The 18,233-nt window shown below is 45.0% G+C and overlaps 1 protein-coding gene across 17 annotated transcripts in view; it reads left to right on the top strand.

The window, feature by feature from the left end:
- The window catches only part of MYT1L (myelin transcription factor 1 like), a 560,909-nt gene that overhangs the window by 28,888 nt on the left and 513,788 nt on the right, over positions 1–18,233 (top strand). For all 17 annotated transcript variants that reach the window (XM_034952508.4, XM_034952504.4, XM_055108320.3 and 14 more), the window contains exon 2: positions 17,785–17,884. The gene's annotated coding sequence lies outside the window, so the exon portion shown is untranslated. The remainder of the gene's footprint in view (positions 1–17,784; positions 17,885–18,233) is intronic.

Consider the following 18,233-nt stretch of genomic DNA (forward strand, 5'->3'; position numbering starts at 1 on the left):
AAAAGTGGCCCCACATTTTCAAAGCTCACCTTATATAGATGAACAAACTCACATAAAAGAACAAACCAAAATCATACGATCACTTCTGTGCATTTTTAAATCGATTGGTCCAAAAATTTCTGAATATTTAGACAGCATTCACTGACTAATAAGTTAGGTAATTACTCATCTATCTACTAAAATTTTAGTCCAGAGGTTGAGCACCTGTTTGCAGAATGAATTTCTATTTCAATATTCTGCCATGTTTCACATTTGAGGAAATAATGGATGGATAATGGATATCAGTTTATGTTATTCTCTGCGTGTGCATTTTCTGCACCAGTGGTGAAGTGGACTTATTTTAATGTATTTTAAAGGTAATTGATCATGGCAATATTAGCCCATTGTGGATATCAATTTTGGAATAGAAAGAGGGCCATTGATGAGCCTGCCCTCCTTTATAGAGGTTGAATCATGCTTTCTTTATAGTTGTATCAACAAACTCTAACTTAGTGCCTGACACATAATATACAGCTAAAATTTTAGGTTTGATCAAATTCACATGAACTTAATATTTGGGCCCAGTAGTGAATCTCTATGATATGACCATATGTAAATTTTCTTCTTTTTTTTTTTTTTTTTTTTTTTAGACAGAAAGGGTCTCTGTTGCTCAGGCTGGAATGCAGTGATGCAAACGTAGCTCACTGCAGCCCTGATCTCCTGGGCTCAAGCAATTAGCCTCAGCCTCCTGAGTAGCTGGGACTACAGGCAGGTGCCATCATGCCTGGCTAACTTTTTAAATTTTTTAGTAGAGATGGGGTCTCACTATAATGCCCAGGCTGGTCTCGAACTCCTGGCCTCAAGTGATCCTACTGCCTCAGCCTCCCAAGTGCTAAGACTACAAGCATGAGCCATTGTGCCAGGCCCATATTTAAATTTTTAATTAAAGAAAACTTTTAGAATGGCTATATTGACCAATCCTTCCATTTTTGTTTTATTTTCTCTTATAACGAAATGCTGAGGGCAGTGCCTGACACATAGTAAGGCTGAAAAAGGTGAGTTGAATGCTTTCTAATAAAGTGATGAAAAAATGAATGTGTCTACCTACGTATGTGAACTAGGGTATATAGGAGAGCAAAGAGAGTTTTCACCATGTCTGTTTCAAATAAAGTTTTCTTATATGGAGAGGAAATGAAACACAGAGAGAGGAAAAAAGACAGAGACAGAGGCAGGGAGAGTCTTGGAAACAAAGAAAAGAGAGAAGGTAGGGGAGGGTGAAACACTGAGCTGCACAAGGGCGAAGAGAAAAGTGCAAGGCTGGCACGGAGCGAAAGGTCTGGGTTTACAGAACACTCTTTGGATTAATGTGAACGTAGGCTTCCATGTTGTCTGCTGAGTACAAGGCTGGCACAGAGCGAAAGGTCTGGGTTTACTGAACACTCGCTGGATTCATGTAAATGTAGGCTTCCATGTTGTCTACTGAGGATTGGAACAGAGAATGGGCCACAGCCAAGAGTGCTTGCTGTGACCAGTCGCTCCTGCAGGAGAGTGGGCGTTTTATGGCACAGCAAAAATCAGGACTTAGTTTTCCTGGTGGAGTAGAAGACGAGCACACAGCCTTCTTGATCTCTGCTCTGATGTCCACTAAGATGTGAAGAGAGATGCCCAGCTCCAGGCGGCTCTGTGAGTGTGTGAATCAAAGAAAGCTTGCACAGCCAACTCTATGAATCTGCTAAGAATAATCGCATGGATTTGAGAACGTCCACTTCCCCTCTCCTCCCACAGCACCAGAGGTTAGACAGCTCAAAATGCGCATGGGACAAAGTTCTTTTAAAGCATCACCTTGCTGAGAAAAACGATACTTCAGTGTTACTATTATCATTGGGAAAACTGTGCTTCATTTATGGAGTATTGTTCAAGCTGGGAGAATGTGACTATGTAAATTACCTCAAGAAATGTGTGCCTCACACTAATGAGATGTAAAGAGAGAGATTCTTGCCATGTTCACAGTTTGTTGGACTTTGATAGGATCAGTTTGTGAACAATTGTGAATCACCTAAAACTGATTATACAAGCCTGAAAGCTGAGTATTAGAAACAATATACTGCTTTGCTTCCACTGTTTTCTATGAAACAAAGAGATTAAAGTTATTTAGGTTACATGAGCATGCGGTCTTCTCCATAGTAAGTAAAAGGAACTCCAGAGGCAATCAGAAGTCAAATGCCTCTACTCACATGTATCCAATTATATGTGTTTTCATAAACATATATTTATTTGAATGTGTTTAGGTTAAAACACATCAGTTTTACTTCCAGTAACTTATAAGTCATCATTAGGCACAAAGAAGACACATTTTCACAGGAGAATTTTGAGTTTATGTGTTTATGGAATCTTGTTTTGTGTTTTTTCCTGATATAAAGCCTTACTGCTCCATCCTAGTGTTTCATAATAATAAGCGAACTTGAGGCCAGGTTAAACAGCTTGGGAATGACTTCTAAGTCATTGATATACCAAACGGTATTGATTTTTTTTCCCTTTGCTTTAAAGTTAATTAAAAGGACACAATACATCAGCAGGCTGCCGGAAGATGATCTACTGCCAAAGTAAGATTTGAGATTGACAAGTGAAAGATTATGATGACATGGAAAAAGTTTGTAATGGGACTGGATGTTTCAATCATTTTGGATAAAACTCTCCTCTCCTTTGTGAGTAAGAGTCTCTCACTGTCATTTTAAAGGATGGATCAGTCAGCACTAAGCAGAGCTGAAGAAAAACATGTGATTAACAGTTTGGGTGCTTGAGGTTTGCAATGTCCTGAATACTTGTGATTGCACTAGAAAGACATCCAGGAGTGTATCGTACTTAGTAAGCACTGAGAAAGGCTGTAAGAATGTCAGCAACCTCTAGTTTCGTATCTTGAGTGAAGGAGCAAATTTCCCTTTCCAAGCAAGAACCCCAACTCCCACCCTTGCCTCACACATCACCGTCCCAAACTGACTGGTGCACACTCAGGCTTCCAAATCACAAGCATGTCCTCCTGCCCACACCAGTTCGAACTGGATTCCTGGCTTGCCAGCCCGCAGGCATCCATGGGGCTCTCCAGTGGCCTCTGACATGGGTCCCTGCTGGCGGCTCACATGGGCCACGAGGCACCAGGAGGAGATCATGGCACAGGCTGCTGTCAGGTAGAGCCAGGATCTCCACACGTTGATGGGTGCTCCCCCTTAGAGAAATTCTTAGTGCCAAGTCCCTGGAGAGGAACCCAAGCCTTTTGGTTTCATGAACAAGTCATGCCCCTGTTTAATAAACACACAGTTGGCCGGGCTAGCTGGCTCATGCCTGTAATCCCAGCACTTTGGGAGGCTGAGGCGGATGGATCACCAGGTCAGGAGATCGAGACCATCCTGGCTAACATGGTGAAACCCTGTCTCTACTAAAAATACAGAAAATTAGCCAGGTGTGGTGGTGCACGCCTGTAGTCCCAGCTACTTGGGAAGCTGAGGCAGGAGAGGCGCTTGAACCTGGGAAGCAGAGGTTGCAGTGAGCCGAGATCGTGCTACTGCACTCCAGCCTGGGGTCACAGCGAGACTCTGTCTCAAAAAATAATAATAATAAAATAAAAAAATAAACACAGAGTTACCCTGGAGAGAGTGAGAGGACTGTTCCTGAGCACTGCGGGACGTGTGGCAGCTCTGGCTAACTTCAGTGAGGGTGCCACCTCCCACGAGAACATGCCGTGTCTTGTGCTTCTTGACATTGGGACCAGGAAGCTGCTGGTGGCACAGGGACTTGTGGAAGCTCATGTTCCCCTGAATACAGATTATCTTATTTTACTCCTCCCAGAACTCAGGTGTGTGACTATGGATAACAGAATCTAAGGTATCTATTTTTCAAGGTATTATTTATCACATTACGTATTTATGTTTTTTAGAGAAAAGTTCACTTTGAATGAAAATGTATAAAAGTTTGTGCTGTTGTGGCCTGCTTCTTCATGGCATCTGGTAGATTATTATTGTAAAGCTATGTGTTAAACTAAAACTTTCCTCCTGCTGGAATATTTCCCTGACAGATCCACACCAGAAGACTGTTCAGACTTTAAGCTTCATCGAATGGTCTCTCATCGCATCGCTTATCACATAAGTTTTCACTATTTAAGTTTTTGTACTTCTAGCATGTCTCTTCAGAAGGGATATGATCCTGAGTATCAGCTCCAAATCCTCCCAGAATCTTCCACGTATATGGTCCTCAGAGGCCCACAATTGAGGCTCCTGGGAAATGTGTTTGTGTCAGTGGTTTGCAAATCAAGTGTTTCTGTGTTTATTTCAGCCCAAAAAAAAAGCCAGGCTTCATAAAAGCCAGGCTTAATCAGAGAACAAACTGGTCCTCACAGCATAGCTTTGTTAGGGCACCAGGGGCTGAGCAAGTTAAGGGTATTTTGTGGATGTTTGCTTCTCCTAGTTTCCTTCTAGAATTAACCCCAGCTGTGAAGCCAGCTTTCTTCTCGGGTCCTCGTTGCGTAACTTTAAGTGGCGTGGACGCGGAGAATGAAGCAGATTTGAGTAAGAATGAAGGGCTCAGGCATCTTCAATATCCCTTTTTGTGGGGGAGAGGGAGAGAGCAGAGTGGTTTTGCTTTACCAAAATTTGGGGCCCCTGTTTCTTTCCTCAGACGGCTCCCAAAGACATTCCCTTTATTTTCCTGGCTGTCCTCCCTCCCTGGGAGGGCAGAAGGAGGAGGGCAATGCTTCGTGCTGTAGAAAGGACACATTTGTTCTTCCTTGAGCAGTCCCTGGAACCTTCTGGAGTGAATGCCTTTGAGCATCCTGAGTGGCACATGCAACTGTTGGCACGGCCAAGGGGAGAGTGGAGACAGGCATGAAGCATTTGAATGGTAGGAATCTTAAAATCTGTCTCTGGGGGTTTTATGTATGAAATAAGTATGAACGCCATGATCTGTCTGCAGAAAAGCATGTATTTGGTGGGAATCTTGTGTACTGGTAGTAGAGAGCAGGTTTCTGCCGGGTTTCGAAGCACTAACCCCAGGGCCTCCTCCTGGTGGGCTGGGATGGGCCTGGCTTACGCCCCTGTGCAGGTGTCCCATCCACCTGAACTTCTGCCCCACACATGGTCCCCTGTCATGCCATCCTGTGGTTAGGAATGTTCAAATGCAATTTCATGATGCTTCCTACTTGAGCTGAGCAGGGAGAAATGACTCAAATCAGAAATCATTTTCAAAACCTCCGAGGGTCACGACTTCACTGAGAAGCCTTGGAAGCAGAGACTCAGAGCGGCGCCACGGGTGAGGGTTGTGTGCATTCTACGTCACAAAGGCGGGAGGTCCCCTGATACTTGTGTTGTTGCTGGCCCTCCCTTGAAGCAGGGACATTGCAGGTGGTTCCAGTTTGCCCTGAAGGGTCCTCTGGCTTCCTGCAGAGAAACCTGGGAAGGCAGGTGGTTCCAATTGGCCCCAAAAGGTCCTCCAGCTTCCTGCAGAGAAACCTGGGAAGGGGGTGTTGGCCCAGCTGCTGTTGGCACTGCCCTGGGACTAAAGTGAGCATCATTTGTTTTCTGTGCACCAGGGGCATTGCTATGAGGGGCTCTGGGGTGCTGGCCAGCCCTGCACACACCGGTGAGGCCTGGTGATGACCTGCCCACAAAGAGGCAAGGCTCACTCCTGACGCAGCGCACTGTGTGGTGTCTCCAGGCCGAGACCATCCACCAGCTTCTCTTCACTAGAGGGACGCATGGTGCCCTGGGGCAGCAGGAGGCGGCACCCGTTCCTGAAGCGTCTCTCCTTTCTGTGTCCCCACCGGGCCTGAGGTACCACGGACAGAGTCCCACACGCCCCTTTCTCACTCTCACTCCCCCTCTCTCTTCTCCTGGAGTTAATGACATTAGCCAGACAGCATTTCTAGAAAAAAACAAAACATCTGCTCCACTGCTGAAATGCTAAGATGGAAATAAAAAGCATATACCATGCCCATACACAAAAAAATCTCGATAGTAATTACAAAGCTTTTGTTTATATTTTTTAATTTCTTGAATAAAAGGAAAAACCCTCAAAATGGAAATAGTTGTCACTGTGAATCACATTTTTTCTCTTAAAAAAAATAAATGATCTAAATGGGACTAGTGACACTTTACCGAACAGGCCAAGCATTGTTTAATAGAGAATTGGCCTCTTTGGAATCAATTTCTTCTTCCACTTGTTTTAAAAGGCACTCTTTTCTCTTGCCTCTTAAATAGCTTTTGTTTCAGGAGCAGTGACACGAGGAAGTTTAGCTGCACCTCAGGTGACTTTTATAGCAAAGCTCTCAACCACCAAGGGTTTCCTTTTGACTGGCTCTGGCTTGGTTTATAGGCACCTCCTTGAAAAATAGAATAAAATTGTCTATATTTTCTACATTTATCCTGCTGAGTTTTTAAAATGTAACTCCGCTCTTGGGTTGCTTGATTGTATGTATTTGGGTTGCCAGCCTTTGGAATCTCTCTCTCTCTGGCTTTATTCTTCTCTCTCTTTCTCTGCCTCTCTATCGTCCCCGCCCTCCCCGCCCAACTTCTCTCTCTCTCTCTCTCTCTAGCTTTATTCTTCTCTCTCTTTCTCTACCTCTCTCTCCTCCCCCCCAACCTCTCTCTCTCTAGCTTTATTATTCTCTCTCTTTCTCTGCTTTTATTCCTCTGCCTCTCTCCCTCTGTCTCTCTCTGCTACCTCCCATCCCCTCTCTCTCTCTCTCTCTCTCTGTCTGTCTGTCTCTCTATCTCTCTCTCTATCTTTCTCTGCACCTCCTCTGCCCCCACCCCCACACTGTCCACATTCCCTTTGGGTTGGTTTTCCATCCCCCATAATGCAAAGCACTGATGCTCAGGGTGAACCTCTTGCCACAGCTGGGTGGCAGAAAAAGCTGTCTGGCTCTATGGCCTCACAGCATAGAATTTACTGAGTGGACAGCACCCAGCAGAGGAAATGTTTCTCAGGAGACCTCCTGTTCCAGGTGTATTGCCCTTGTCCCTGTCCCTGGCTTCAGTGCAGTGTGATACCAGTTTCCTCTGCCTGGAACGCCCTTCCTCATCTGTCTCTTCCCATCGGATCACACTTGGGCTACAGAGCTCTGCTCCTGGCTCCTCTGTCTCAGCTTCCTCTTTCCTGAGCTCCTATCACATCTGCTCTGAAGCCTCAGCACGCTTTAGTATCACAGACTGTGATCAGGAAAGGCGGATCATAGATTTCACACCATCCAGCATCTCTCCTAATTCAGGGATTCTCTGGAAATCTTGACTGCTGTTCACCTGCTGATCCGGTATCTGCCTGAATACCTAGATTGAAGGGGAGATCACCACCTAAAAAAAAAAGAACATCACTTTTAACTGCACGTTATTGATCTCATTTATGCACATTGATTGCTTCTCCACCCGGAATGTTAGCTTCTTGTGGACAGGGACTATTGTATAATATAATGTAATATAATGTCTTCTACAATACCCTGACCAAGTCTTTGCACACACTATTGCTTTCAACAGATACTTAATAATTGATTTCTTCTACAAGGTAAATGGTGAAATGAGCATCCGATGACACTTGAGTAATAATGGGCTGAATGTTTATTCCTAGTTACATGTGACTTAGATACCCTCAGCCTCCCCAGTAAAAAGAACAGGCGGAAAGTGAAGCAGATTTAACTCAGTTTTGGTCTCATGTGTAGAATGAGGTAATTTCAACTTCACTGTCTGCCCTCTCTTTCCTCCTTCCGTTCACATCTCGAATGCAATGCAGTCTCCAGCATGTGTTCAGTGGCTTAAGCTGAGCCTTGCTGGGCTGCCTGGCCTCAGATGAACTGCATCAGGCGCGGGCATCAGACGCGGCTTCTGGGTGATGCTGTGCTGAGCTCAAGTCAAAATTCATCTGATCTCAGTCCTTGCCAACTCTCTTCCCCCATTCTTTCTAAATTGAAACCATCCTAAGATATGCAACAAGGACAGCCAGGCTTTTGTTGTGCTTGGGGCCTGGCATAAGTTGAGAGGATGCCAGGGGCTCCCCTCACCACAGGGCTCCCCTCAGATGGCCAGTTGCTTTCTAAGCAGAGTCAAGTGACCGGGGCACCGCCCGTGAGTCGCTAACCGTCACCTGTGACCAACCATGCTTGTCTCTCGGCCGTTCTCATGTTCCTCACTCCTCAGGGTCTGAGCTGTCACCATAATTTAATATTTTACACTGATAGATGAAGATATCTTTTAGAACCCAGATTTTTTTTCTCTTCCTCCTTACTCACCTCTGTATTCACCCCACTACTTTTTAAAGCAAGACCATCCAATTCCACTGAAAGCGGGGGGCCCTGTCCTGCCCCCCGTGCTGGTGGCCGTTGGCTTCCCATGGCTGATGCTATCCAGAAGCGTCCCTCAGAGGCGCGCCAAGCACGGAGCAGGCTGGCGTTCTTGGAACTGGGCATGAACAAGCCTGAGTTCCTTCCAAGGATCTCGTCCCACATCTTTCCTTCTGCTTTGTGCATTTTCAAAAACGTCTGACTCCAGAGGAGCCGGGAGGAGGGAGGGGGCCGGTCTTGCGCCTGGGGGTTGGTGTCCACCTCCTGCCCCAGGCCGAGGGGCAGGTGCTTCCCAGAAGGGCCAGGGCAGCCTCAGGCGGAAGCTTTGTCCCTGTGCACCTAAGGGACACAGACACACCATCTTATACCAGTTACTACTTCCTCAGGGGTGTGTTTTGTTCCCCGGGGACCCCCTCAGGCCCCTCACCTGGAAGCCTTTGTTCTTCTAAGCTCCACCTCCTTAGCTCCGAGGGCAGCCCAGCTCCACCTGTATGGGAACAGTGCTCACCATCACCCTCCACGCCCTGCTCCTGCAGACCTGCCTCTAACCAAGGGTGCTCTGTCCTCAAGGAGCACAGTCAGCGTGGGGGAATGAGGTCCTCTCTCTATCTGTAGTACCTGGGCACTGGGGACGGAGCTCTGAAGCCCTCACCCTTCCTTTTTCCTTAGTGCACTTGGCAGCCTCCCCTAAGAAGACACAGGCATTTTCTTTCCCTCCTCGGTGCTGTTCTTGTTCTTTTTCTTATCCCTCAGCCCTTTGGATTACATAGAAGACGGACACAGCTGCCGTAGTAAAGGCCCCATGAGGCCAGTGGCACCTGATGCCAATGACGGTTTTGAGGCTTCACTTCCCCGAGCCGCTAAGCTGGTACCCTCTGACTCCAGATGCCTCCAGGGTGGCTGTCTTGGCCCCAGATCCAGAGCCTCTATCTTCTGGATCCTGCCTCTATGACTTCAGATTTTCTCTGTAAGCAGAATTTGCAAATGAAACATAAACAAGCAAGACAGAGGAAAATGTTCTTTTGCAGAGTGTGTTTCAGGGAAAAGAGCGTGCCTTGGTTCCCCGTCTCACCGATTTCCACAGATCCGTTCCTCTCCTATCCCACTCTCCTTATCTCAAATGTCTTTCTGATTGCTCTGTGTACAGACTTGGGGTTAAAATAAATTAGGGAGAATAGTTTGTCAGATACAGTTTATCCAATACGTCTGATTCCTTGGAAGCAAACTTGCTTGTGATATCAGGATGTAGAACCACTTCGTCTTTTTTAAATTTACAAATACAAACTTTGCTCTCTGTGTGACTTGAGCACAGTGTTCTCAATGTGGCTTCCGGAGGCTGGGACCGTGAGGGCCACACAGACGGCTATGTCTGTGCACCTGTCCCGGCAGGGCCCCGCGCTGAGCCCCAACAGGGATGGGAGGCTGTCCCCGAGTGCTGACGAACCACCTCTGGGTTTGCAGTGTCCTGTCCAGAAACCGTGTCACTGCTGAGGGCAATATGGGAGTCCTGACATTCACAAGAAAATAAAAAATAGCAAAGGAAATCGAAGTGGGGAATTTTCCCAACAGTTTTTTCCATAGCCAACCGTTAAGTCCTTTGTGCATTTCACAAGGACTTTTTCTCCAATTTCAGGTTTGTTTTCATGTAACGTTTGGGAATAGAATTGCTATCCCAAACCAAGGAGGGGGCAGGCTGGCCTGAGCGGCACCGACTCAGCTTCAGGAGAGGCTGAGCAGGGCAGCCTTCAGTCTTTCCTGAGCCACGGACCCCAGAGCTGCAGGCCCCTGCGCCCGCCCCCAGTCACTCTGCAGGAATTCTTGCATCTGAGGATAGTAGAGCCTTCACCTGCCCTGCTTGCTACCCCTTTTGCCTGGGAAGATTCCTTCCTTCCCGCTCCACACCAACAGAGGGAAGCAGAGCCCACGCAGTTGAGGCCCAGGCTCAGAGAGCAGCGCCCTGGATGGGCAGTCGGGCCCCACCCGCTCCTCTCAGCCCGGGCACAGCCACCCGCCCCGCCCTGCACCTGCGGGCTGTCGAGCGCTCCTCTGCACTCGTAGAATCGCACTCTGACGTCTCGTGAGATGCTCCAGAGAAAGCTAGGCTGTGAATAGAAATACTAAAAATTATCAAATACTCTGTGAGACAGTGACTTTTAGGTTCTTTTCAGACCCGATCATGTGGGCTCCTGTAATGCAAGAATTGGCACCGGGGGGCACAGGGTGCGTGGGTCGGGGAGCCAGGCTGGCTCGGCGCCTGCACGTGGCAAGGGAAGCTGCTGTCCACCTGCAACCGCACCCAGCGTACGCGGTGCAGCACCCGACTTTCCACACAGGCCAGGGCGCCGGGACTCAAAACCCATCACGCACCCCGTCTCCTTCGAACGGAGCGGCATCCTCTTGTTTGTCCCATTAGCAAATATGTCGCTTTTGATTTTCACCTTCCAGTTTGTGTGATGAGCTTCTTCAGGACAAAGACCTGGACACTTGCCTGTTGGCCAGTCTCCTGCCTCCCATCTCCAACAGTCACCTCTTCCATTTCCGCGGGGAGTAAATGCCTGTAGATTAAATCTTCTGAAGTCATGGGCAAGCATGGGGCTTCAGTTCCAGCTCCAACCTGTAAAATCATGGGCTTCTCTAGCTAATTGTCCTGAGCCCAGAACATTTTCGTTTTATATCATAAAGAGATTTAAGCTCAAATCACAAATCACTGGTTTCATAGTCAGGAGGCAGGAAGGCTGTACGGTGGCTTTGTAGCTAAAACCCAGAATCGCAACCCTTTTTTTCTGATTTTTTTCATCATTCTCGCTTCTTACCCTGCTTCTGTGCTTTGTCTCAGGGTTCTCAGCATAGGAGAATTTAATGTTGCTCTGAGTTATTCCTTAAGTAAAAACATAATTTATACTGACTTTCATTTTTTTTACCTAGCCTTTCCCTTACATAATCTAAATTGATTTTTATAACGGCCCTAGAAGGTGAGTGGGCTGGTGTTGTCAATGTTTTATCTTTTTCCTCTTTATCTAATGGAGGAAGTGGTTGTGTTTTGAAGTTCATACAGCTAAGAACTAGCAGAATAGCAATTCAAATCTGGATATTCTTTTGCTAGTTCTGGGCATTTCTTTTGAGCCAGTGTTTTTTAGCCCTGGCCACACATCAGGATCACCAGGGGACCTTAAAAAAATACTGATGCCTGGAACTCACCCCAGACTAATTGGATCAGCGTCTCTGCAGGCAGGGGTCAGTGCCTTTCCAAAGGTCCCGGGTAATTGGAATATGCAACCAGGTCCAGGAACCACATCTTTAAACCATGTTGTTTTCCTGCCTCTATGTCAGAGCATGTGTGTGTATGTGTGGACTGGGGGCATGGACGCTAACAGAATGCTGTCATTTTAACCTGTAGTTCTTAAACTTGGCTGGCACATGTGATGAGCAATTAAGTTTTAATGACTCTTTTTCTTCATTGTTATCTTTATACCCACACCAGAGTTGTATTTCCTTAAAATGTAAGTCCTTTAATTATACAAACTGTGTGAGTATAACATGTTCTTGCTATTACATAGCATGTGATAAAGCACACAGCACGCTAGTCCTCAAGATGAGGTCATCCAGCGACTTCAGACTTGAGCAAATAAAGAACCTTTTAAAACACGAAAGCAGACGAAGTTCTCGCTCCTCAGATGGAAGTGGAAGCCAGGGCTCTGGGCCTTCCCCAGCTCCCTCTCCTTGCAGATAAACGTTTCTCCATCAGAGGTTGGGGGTGACCATGGGGCCCTCAGATATACAGAGCACAGTTCCAAGACAAGGTTCTAGACTTGAATCTAGAAATTCTAACTTTCTCTACTGCTTCTCTGCCTGTGTCCTGCAACTTGTGGCTGTGTGGCTGACATCATGAGCTCATGTGGCAGCGTTGCGATGCTGAGTTGCCAAGGCCAGTGTCAGAACATAAATACCCAGACTCCCACTGGGGATCCCAGCCCTGCTATGGGGAGGTCTTCCCCAGGGAGCACATTTCCTCTCAGCACACTCTCCTCTCCTTCCTCCATCTCCTGGGATCTGCCTCCTGGGAACCTTCCCTTGCTGCCAGTGCTGAAGTGAAGCCCTGTTTATGCCATGACACAGGTGAGCTGGAGTTTGGGGATTTATGACTGTGGCTATTAATTGGATCCACATCTAAATCACTTAAAATAATTTCTTCAGGCAATACTAAGAAACTCACCTAATGTCTCAGATATCAAATGCTTTAGAGTATCAGCCATGCTCTCACCCCAGTTAGAGAGGATTTTGGTTCTATTCCACTTAGCCTGTTTTTATTCCATGGGTGGTACCAGTGAGGGGGAGTTACATTTGTTTGCAGAAGATCAAGCAGTGGTACAAGGGCTCTTCTTATTTCAGTCTTATGGAAGGATGACTGTTCAAGTGAACACAGCAATTTGCAGGTTGTTATGTTTTTTCATTATTGTTACTAGAGGCTGTTGCTTTATGCTGACATATTTGCAGATATTTTTTATGTAAGCCCAGCTTTTCTATAAGATATATGTAAAAATTAGCTCACTATATGGAACTAGACAGGCCTGAAAAAATGATAATCAGCAAATTAAAAATTGTTTTTAATTAAGAGTATGAACCACTATACTACTAGTATGCTTGAAAGATGGGGTAAAATCGTAAAAGCCTAAAAATTATAAATAAGTAAGCTTGAGTGCATTTAAAGAAAGCTTTTTGGCCAACATGCAATAAAACTTCAGCGTATCTGGCAGTATGATTAACAGAGGGTATTCCCACCCTAGCCAGGCAGGGCCACCTACTGGGATTTTCTCAGGGTTAAGGGACAGGCATCACCCTCTGTTTTCTTCAGTCTTACTCTGCTGTTAGTGGAGGATTCTGTCTGCCCAGACAAGTGTCATCGTGGGCTCCGTTTGGTGATAAGGAATCTTGACCTACCTCTGACATCATGAGCTGCAGAAGCCTGCAGGAAAGCTACTTAACATGCAAGCCTGTGGCTTATATTGAAGGGTAGAACATTTTTAACAGGATAATTATCTTGGAGAAAATAACTTTTATTATTAAGTAACTTTGAGTTAAGAAGCTATCTATTTGAAGAAGAATATAAGCCTGGCATTCCTGAGACTGAATTGAATGGGTTATATTGTTCCCTAGCAAAGAGGTGTTCAAGCTGAACATGTGTATGTGGCTCTAGTCTGATAAAATTCCAAAGTGTAGCTCATTGTAAAATTAACCTGATAACTGATACTCTAGATCAGCACTGTCTAATATAAATATAATGCAAGTGGAAGAATTACATATGTGATATTACATTTTCCAGTAAATGTTAAACATAATTAAAAGAACCAGACGGAATTAATTTTAATAATATAGCTATCTAACCTAAATATGATAATATCAACAAGCAATCAATACATAATGACCAATGAGATATTTTACATTGTTTTCATGCTGTGACCAAATCTTTTGTGTATTTCACCTTTACGGCACATTTCCAGGTAAACTGCACATAAGGCTGGTGCACGCCCTGCTCTTTGCATGGGTGTGGAGGACCCAGATAATGACAAACACTTTGCTCAGCAATTCTCAATACTTTGCTCTGTCTAGGCATATGATGATCTCATTTTTTTAAAGTTCCTTTTAATTGCATTGAGGTTTGAGTGTGGTATTTAAGAGCGCTTGCTGGGAAATTAGATGATCAGGATTCAAATCCAACTCTACTACTGACAAACTAAGTGATGTTAGGCCAGTGATGTATCTTCCCAGGGCCTCATTTCTGTGATCTGTAAAACTGATGTTGTCATGTGTCTACCTGGTCATGAGGATTAAATGACAATTCATATTCAGTACTTGGCACATAGTCCCTACTTTTAGGTCATTATAAATATATCTTCCCTGTCTCTAGAAATGAACTAGAGTGTGTCAGGAAATGAGACCAGATGATCTATCTAGGGATAAATCTGATGTCTGTCTGAAGAAGCCAAAAAAGGGGGTGAGTAAATATTCTAGAATGATGTGTGTACCCCACCAGAGAGTTCTTAATATAAGGCCTTGTGTTTAGCTATTACTCTACTTAAATCTCCAGTAGGTTAAATTCCAAATTTCAAACTGAGCTGTAGAGTTAGTCGGGCTTAGTAGAGTTTGAGTTTCATTGCTATTACAATTTCCATGGCAAGGCAAGTGCTTCTCTTCTGCCTAAAACGTGGTGATATCCACATAGAAATAACTACAACTTTGTTTAAAAGACTATATGAAATAACTATTAATTAACTAGAATATCCATATGAATTTAAAAGACCAAGCTCTTACTGAGAAATAAAGCTGGATTTCAGAGGTGAAAAGGAGAGTCTTAAAGATGATCTAATCCATTATCCTCATTTTGCAAATGAGAAAGTCACTCTGTGCTCCTGAAATTGCCACTTTCCCATCTTCAGTAAATACAGTATTTATATTTTTTCAACAATTTATTTTTTAAAAAAGACTGGGACTGACTCATGCTAGCTGATTTTCTGTAAATCACTTACTTTTGAGTATTTGAACAGGTCTTACGTCCAGAATTTTGCACCAGGATGCTGGCGATGCTTAACAAAATGTTTGAAAGATAATGGTCCTGACATTAAATAACTTCATCTAGTCAATTTTTTCAACACTTAAAAATTTAATACCTAAAGTCTTGTAAGCTCCTTGAGGATTATCTGAATTTTTAAAAAGGATTCAAATACTTTTTTTTTTTCAGACGGAGTTTCGCTCTTGTTGCCCAGGTTGGAGTGCAAAGGCACGACCTCTGCTCACGCAACCTCTGCCTCCCAGGTTCAAGCTATTCTCCTGCCTCAGCCTCCGGAGTAGCTGGTATTAAAGGCATGCACCACCACGCCTGGCTAATTTTCTATTTTTAGTAGAGACGGGGTTTCTCCATGTTGGTCAGACTGGTCTCAAACTCCCGACCTCAGGTGATCCGCCCGCCTTGGCCTCAAAGCAATGGCAATTTTAGATGAAATCTGTGTGTGTGTGTGTGTGTGTGTGTGTGTGTGTGTGTGTCTGTGTCTCCCTCTCTTAGGTGATGATAACAGAATGGGAAATAGAACCTAGCGACATTGCTTTGACACTAAGTCTCTTCCACTCCCGCCTTCGTGATTTCACGCACCCTTCCCGCCTTCTGCAGGTGGCCTTTCAAGTGCAGGTGGGTGGGGAGGGAAGCCTGCTGTGTCCTGGCATAGTTCTCCAAAGCCAATGCCTGCTGCTTTAGGTAGATGTGTTGCTGGCACCCTTGACCACAGATGATCTCTCCTGCTGTGTCCAAGTGTAGCAAACCATGTGAGGCCACTTAAACCGATTAGACCATTTATTATTGACTTGCAATAGGCAAGTCCACTTTAACCCGAGTAGAAACTAAATTTATTATCCTTTTCAGTTGTAAAGTAAAATCCCAAGACCAGACATTCTCATAAAAGTTTACTAATGGGTTCTATGTTTTATTTTTTTCAATTTGTTAGAAATCATTCGAAACTTGATTATCTGCATTACTTCTTTTAAAAGTGTACATATATTTCATTTGATTTTAAATGATCTAAGATGCCCTCCACATTTTAGTAATGAATGACATTGTCCTGGAAGAGTCATCAATTCTATCTGCAAAAGAGAAAGTTTCTGTGTGTGAGCCAAAGCATGTCACAAATGCTCGATGCTTCCTTTTAGAAGAATGAAGAACAGGCCGGGGGTGGTAATCCCATGCCTGTAATCCCAGCACATTGGGAGGCCGAGGTGGGTGGATCACGAGGTCAGGAGTTCGAGACCAGCCTGACCAACATGGTGAAACCCCGTCTCTACTAAAAATGCAAAAATTAGCCGGGGGTGGTGGCACACGCCAGTATTCCTAGCTACTCACGAGGCTGAGGCAGGAGTATCACTTGAACCTGGAAGGCAGAGGTTGCAGTGAGCTGAGATCACGCCACTGCACTCCAGCCTGGGTGACAGAGTGAGAGTCCATCTCACAAAAAAAAAAAAAGGGAAGAAGAAGAATGAAGAACAAAGAATTGGAGGATTGATTGGAGGGTCTGAGAAACTGGAGGCTAGCCTGCAGCAGCAGAAAGCACCCTCGAGTTGGGAAGATCTGGTTTTGAACCCCTGCTAGACATGCTCTAGCTCTGTCTCCAGGGGTTAGGCAGCATCTTGAGCCAATGTACAGGGAAATAATGATGCCGACTTTGAGGATTAAGAGAGATACTGAACCTGCAGTGTCTGACCTAGTGTGTAGCTTCTCAGCTGGATACTCGGAAATGGGAGTGGTTGACATGTGTGCTGCTCTTACCATGAAGATCCCTGCTCCTCTGTCACCAGGAACGTGTCACAAAATAGAAAGTGTGGCTTCTAGGCAGAATTGGGAAGGCGCAGAAAGGGGAGGGCATTCCAGGTAGAGGTAAAGAGATATGCAAAGTTGAAAGCATAGGAGAATTTCATGTTTCATTTTTCCTCCCACAGAACTGCTAAAATTGGAACGAATATGGTTAGTGGGTAGAAAAAGTTGAATTAATGTTCCAAAGGAATTATTGTCCTTTTCTTCCACCACCCCAGTTTTCCAAGTGAACCTAGGAAATAGGAAATATGGGAAACTTCCTGGTCTGTGCATGTTTCTTTACTTCTGTTTTTTAAACACCTCTTATTTTTCATTGTGGCATTTGTCCTGATATGGCCTTAGATAGGCAAGCTGCGTTTGAGGTCCCTATTGAACCTGCATACATTGCCATAATGCAATTCGCGATGCACTCCCTAAGTCCAGAACCTTCTCTTGCAACTGCAATCACTGCCTGACAAGCAGCCTTCTGGGCATGGAGCTCACCTCCAGCTCATCTCCCCGGGTTAGAAGACTTTGTAGGGAGGACGGAGACCTAGGGACTCTCTCAAGTTTCACACAACTGATCTTGTTCTTTCATTTTTATTAAAGGACAGACTTTTATTTTAAAAGAAGTACAACTTTGGCTGGGCGCAGTGGCTCACACCTGTAATCCCAGCACTTTGGGAGGCTAAGGTGGGTGGATCACGAGGTCAGGAGATCAAGACCACCCTGACCCCTGGCCAACATAGCACATGGTGAAACCCCATCTCTACTAAAATATAAAAAATCAGCTGGGCGTTGTGGTGCATGCCTGTAGTGCCAGCTACTTGGGAGGCTGGGGCAGGAGAATCGCTTGAACCCGGGAGACGGAGGTTCCAGTGAGCCAAGATCCTGCCACTGCACTCCAGCCTGGTGACAGAGCAAGACTCTGTCTCAAAAAAAAAAAAAAATTACAATTTTGAGGAGATACAGTAGGAGTGTCTAACTCCAAGACCACTCCTTAGATAAATTTCAGCAAGTGAGGCTGTGTGTGCGTAGGGCCTTCAATACTTTAATGAGAATAGCTCAAGATGCAGGGAAACTATCCATTCCCATTAACTCAAGAGAAAAGAGTCCCAGTTCCATTAACCATTTCTTCCTCTTCTCTTACATGCAGGGCGGGTCATGCGGAGGCTGTAGCCAAGGACGAGGTGTGTGCGGCTGTTGCCTGGACGTTTGTCCAATCCACGTTGACATTTGAGGGATCACAGCGTGTGGTATGTGAATTGCAATGGGACCTTACCGTTGTATTAGGAATGTAAAGGAGGTACCTGAAAACAAGCAGAACTCACAAGGCAATGACTGATTTAGAATTTGGGCAACTGGGTTCTTTTGCACCGGTTATTTCTTGCTGTTTTTAATGCTTACGTGCTTCAGTTGTATGCCATTGTCTAGTCAATTACATATACATGTTAAATTCATACATCAACTATTACTTTTTCTTATATCTTTATACTGATGAAAGCATCGCCTATAATCTAAATATTTCATAAATGAACTGAACCAAGCAGAGAACTTGATCCAAAAACATATAGTTATGTTTAATTTCCTAATTCTTCTCGTTAT

Source organism: Pan paniscus, chromosome 12 (assembly GCF_029289425.2).
Source record: "Pan paniscus chromosome 12, NHGRI_mPanPan1-v2.0_pri, whole genome shotgun sequence".
In the NCBI taxonomy this organism is placed as follows: Eukaryota; Metazoa; Chordata; class Mammalia; order Primates; family Hominidae; genus Pan; species Pan paniscus.